General features: G+C 49.6%; 10 non-coding genes and 2 pseudogenes across 10 annotated transcripts; all 12 read right to left on the bottom strand.

Moving 5' to 3' along the window:
• Nucleotides 1-192: 192 nt before the first annotated feature.
• Nucleotides 193-311, bottom strand: LOC124891947. The gene has a single exon (XR_007049967.1). It is a non-coding gene; the product is annotated as a 5S ribosomal RNA (ribosomal RNA).
• Nucleotides 312-485: 174 nt separating this feature from the next.
• Nucleotides 486-604, bottom strand: LOC124891945. Its single transcript, XR_007049965.1, has one exon. It is a non-coding gene; the product is annotated as a 5S ribosomal RNA (ribosomal RNA).
• Nucleotides 605-780: 176 nt separating this feature from the next.
• LOC124891938 lies at nt 781-899 on the bottom strand. Its single transcript, XR_007049961.1, has one exon. It is a non-coding gene; the product is annotated as a 5S ribosomal RNA (ribosomal RNA).
• Nucleotides 900-1,077: 178 nt separating this feature from the next.
• Nucleotides 1,078-1,196, bottom strand: LOC124891936. The gene has a single exon (XR_007049959.1). It is a non-coding gene; the product is annotated as a 5S ribosomal RNA (ribosomal RNA).
• A 177-nt stretch (nt 1,197-1,373) lies between these two features.
• On the bottom strand, nt 1,374-1,492 carry LOC124891942 (annotated as a pseudogene).
• Nucleotides 1,493-1,667: 175 nt separating this feature from the next.
• On the bottom strand, nt 1,668-1,786 carry LOC124891944 (annotated as a pseudogene).
• A 175-nt stretch (nt 1,787-1,961) lies between these two features.
• On the bottom strand, nt 1,962-2,080 carry LOC124891948. The gene has a single exon (XR_007049968.1). It is a non-coding gene; the product is annotated as a 5S ribosomal RNA (ribosomal RNA).
• A 177-nt stretch (nt 2,081-2,257) lies between these two features.
• Nucleotides 2,258-2,376, bottom strand: LOC124891937. Its single transcript, XR_007049960.1, has one exon. It is a non-coding gene; the product is annotated as a 5S ribosomal RNA (ribosomal RNA).
• A 191-nt stretch (nt 2,377-2,567) lies between these two features.
• On the bottom strand, nt 2,568-2,686 carry LOC124891939. Its single transcript, XR_007049962.1, has one exon. It is a non-coding gene; the product is annotated as a 5S ribosomal RNA (ribosomal RNA).
• Nucleotides 2,687-2,862: 176 nt separating this feature from the next.
• LOC124891941 lies at nt 2,863-2,981 on the bottom strand. Its single transcript, XR_007049963.1, has one exon. It is a non-coding gene; the product is annotated as a 5S ribosomal RNA (ribosomal RNA).
• Nucleotides 2,982-3,159: 178 nt separating this feature from the next.
• LOC124891935 lies at nt 3,160-3,278 on the bottom strand. Its single transcript, XR_007049958.1, has one exon. It is a non-coding gene; the product is annotated as a 5S ribosomal RNA (ribosomal RNA).
• A 172-nt stretch (nt 3,279-3,450) lies between these two features.
• LOC124891946 lies at nt 3,451-3,569 on the bottom strand. The gene has a single exon (XR_007049966.1). It is a non-coding gene; the product is annotated as a 5S ribosomal RNA (ribosomal RNA).
• Between the last annotated feature and the right edge of the window lie 186 nt (nt 3,570-3,755).

Here is a 3,755-nt window from a genome sequence, read left to right as displayed (position 1 = left end):
TGGTATGATCACATCCGTCATTTCCAGCACTCCAAATTCTATTATGCCTCTTTCTCCTCCGCCGCCCGTCACACCCCGCACGCGCACCCCTGCGCCTTGTCCCCTTTCTCGTTTATGCCAAGAGGAAAAACAAAAAGATTCGCCGATCGAACCGGCAAAATTAAACTGAATTTTAAAGGAAAAAAAAAGGAAGGGATGCAACACGAGGACTTCCCAAGGGGTCACCCATCCTAGTACTACTCTCGCCCAAGCACGCTTAACTTCAGATTTCTGATGGGATCCGGTGTGTTAGTGCTGGTATGATCGGACCCGTCATTCTCAGCACTCCAAATTCTATTAAGCCTCTTTCTCCTGCGCCGCCCGTTACACCCTGCACGCGGGCCTCCGCGCCCGCCCCATTTCTCGTTTCTGCAAAGAGGAAAAACAGAAAGATTCGCCCATCGAACCGGCAAAATCAAACTGAATTTTAAAGGAAAAAAAAGGAAGGGATGCAACACGAGGACTTCCCAGGGGGTCACCAATCCTAGTACTATTCCCGCCCAAGCACGCTTAACTTCTGAGTTCTGATGGGATCCGGTGCGTTAGTGCTGGTATGATCGCATCCGTCATTCCGAACAGTCCAAATTCTATTATGCCTTTTTCTCCTCCGCCGCCCGTCACACCCTGCACGCGGGCCTCCGCGCCTCGCCCTCTTTCTTGTTTCCGCCAAGAGGAAAAACAAAAAGATTCGCCGATCGAACCGACAAAATTAAACTGTATTTTAAAGGGAAAAAAAATGAAGGGATGGAACATGAGGACTTCCCAAGGGGTCACCCATCCTAGTACTACTCTCCCCCGAGCACGCTTAACTTTGGAGTTCTGATGGGATCCGATGCGTTAGTGCTGGTATGATCGCATCCGTCGTTCTCAGCACTCCAAATTCTATTATGCCTCTTTCTCCTGCGCCGCCCGTCACATCCCGCACGCGGGCCTCCACGCCACGCCCCCTTTCTTCTTTCCGCTAAGAGAAAAAACAAAAAGATTCGTCGATCTAACCGGCAAAATTAAACCGAATTTTAAAGGACAAAAAAAAAGGAAGGGATGCAACACGAGGAGTTCCCAGGGGGTCACCCATCCTAGTACTACTCTCTCCCAAGCACGCTTAACTTCGAATTTCTGATGGGATCCGGTGCGTTAGTGCTGGAATGATCGCATCCGTCATTCCCAGCACTCCAAATTCTATTATGCCTCTTTCTCCTCCGCCGCCCGTCACACCCCGCACGCGCGCCCCTGTGCCTTGCCCCCTTTCTCGTTTCCGCCAAGAGGAAAAATAAAAAGATTCGTCGATAGAACCGGCAAAACTAAACTGAATTTTAAAGCAAAAAAAAAAGAAAGGGAAGCAACACGAGGACTTCCTAGGGGGTCACCCATCCTAGTACAACTCTCGCCCAAGCACGCATAACTTAGGAGTTCCGATGGGATCCGGTGTGTTAGTGTTGGTATAATCCCATCCGTCATTCTCAGTACTCCAAATTCTATTATGCCTCTTTCTCCTCCGGCGTCCGTCACACCCCGCACGAGCGCCCCTGCGCCTTGCCCCCTTTCTCGTTTCCGCCAAGAGGAAAAACGAAAAATTCGCCGATCGAACCGGCAAAATTAAACTGAATTTTAAAGGAAAAAAAAAGAAAGGGATGCAACAAGAGGACTTCCCAGGGGGTCACCCATCCTTGTACTACACTCGCCGAAGCACGATTAAATTCAGAGTTCCGATGGGATCCGGTGGGTTAGTGCAGGTATGATCGCATCCTTCATTTCCAGCACTCCAAATTCTATTATGCCTCTTTCTCCTACGCCTCCCGTCACACCCCGCACGCGCGCCGCTGCGCCATGCCCCCTTTCTCGTTTTCGCCAAGAGGAAAACCAAATAGATTCGCCGATCGAACCGGCAAAATTAAATCAAATTTTAAAGAAAAAAAAAGGAAGGGATGCAACACGAGGACTTCTGAGGGGGTCACCCATCCTAGTACTACTCCCCCCCAAGCACGCTTAACATCGGAGTTCTGATGGGATCCGGTGCGTTAGTGCTGGTATGATCACATCCGTCATTCCGAGCACTCCAAATTCTATAATGCCTTTTTCTCCTCCGCCGCCCGTCACACCCCGCACGCGCACCGCGGCGCCTTGCCCTCTTTTTTGTTTCCGCCAAGAGGAAAAACAAAAAGATTCGTCGTTCGAACCGGCAAAATTAAACTGAATTTTAAAGGAAAAAAAAAAGAAAGGGATGCAACACAAGCACTTCCCAGGGGGTCACCCATCCTAGTACTACTCTCGCCCAAGCACGCTTAACTTCGTATTTCCAATGGGATCCGGTGCGTTAGTGCTGGTATGATCGCATTCGTAATTCCCAGCACTCCAAATTCTATTAAGCCTTTTTCTCTTGCGCCGTCCGTCACATCCGCACCCGTCACACCCCGCACGCGCGCCCCTGCAACTTGCCCCCTTTCTCGTTTCCGCCAAGAGGAAAAATAAAAAGATTCGTCGATAGAACCGGCAAAACTAAACTGAATTTTAAAGGAAAAAAAAAGAAAGGGAAGCAACACGAGGACTTCCTAGGGGGTCACCCATCCTAGTACAACTCTCGCCCAAGCACGCTTAACTTAGGAGTTCCGATGGGATCCGGTGTGTTAGTGTTGGTATAATCGCATCCGTCATTCTCAGCACTCCAAATTCTATTATGCCTCTTTCTCCTCCGCCGCCCGTCACACCCCGCACGCGCGCCCCTGCGCCTTGCCCCCTTTCTCGTTTTCGCCAAGAGAAAAAACGAAAAAATTCGTCGATCGAACCGGCAAAATTAAACCGAATTTTAAAGGAAATAAAAAGGAAGGGACGCAACACGAGGACTTCCCAGGGGGTCACCCATCCTAGTACTACTCTCGCCCAAGCACGATTAACTTCAGAGTTCCGATGGGATCCGGTGGGTTAGTGATGGTATGATCACATAGGTCATTCGCAGCACTCCAAATTCTATTATGCTTCTTTCTCCTCCGCCGCCCGTCATACCCCGCACGCGCGCCGCTGCGCCTTGCCCCTTTTCTTCATCCCGGTAAGAGAAAAAACAAAAAGATTCGTCGATCTAACCAGCAAAATTAAACCGAATTTTAAAGGACAAAAAAAAAGGAAGGGATGCAACACGAGGACTTCCCAGATGGTCACCCATCCTAGTACTACTCTCGCCCAAGCACGCTTAACTTCGGAGTTTTGATAGGATCCGGTGTGTTAGTGCTGGTATGATCGCATCAGTCATTCCTAGCACTCCAAATTCTATTATGCCTCTTTCTCCTCCGCCGCCCGTCACACCCCGCACGCGCGCCCCTGCGCCTTGCCTCCTTTCTCGTTTCCGCCAAGAGAAAAAACAAAAAGATTCGCCGATCGAATCGGCAAAATTAAAACGAATTTTAAAGGAAAAAAAAAGAGATGCAACACGAGGACTTCCCAGAGGGTCACCCATCCTAGTACTACTCTCGCCCAAGCACGCTTAACTTCAGAGTTCTGATGGGATTCGGTGCGTTAGTGCTAGTATGATCGCATCCGTCATTCTCAGCACTCCAAATTCTATTATGCCTCTTTCTCCTCCGACGCCCGTCACACCCCGCACGCGCGCCCCGACGCTTTGCCCCCAATCTCGTTTCCGCTAAGAGGAAAAACAAAAAGATTCGCTGATCGAACCAGAAAATTAAACTGAATTTTAAAGGAAAAAAAAAGGAAGGGATGCAACA

Source organism: Capsicum annuum, unplaced genomic scaffold (assembly GCF_002878395.1).
Source record: "Capsicum annuum cultivar UCD-10X-F1 unplaced genomic scaffold, UCD10Xv1.1 ctg42580, whole genome shotgun sequence".
NCBI classification, from domain to species: domain Eukaryota; kingdom Viridiplantae; phylum Streptophyta; class Magnoliopsida; order Solanales; family Solanaceae; genus Capsicum; species Capsicum annuum.
This window is presented reverse-complemented; position numbering and strand designations above follow the sequence as displayed.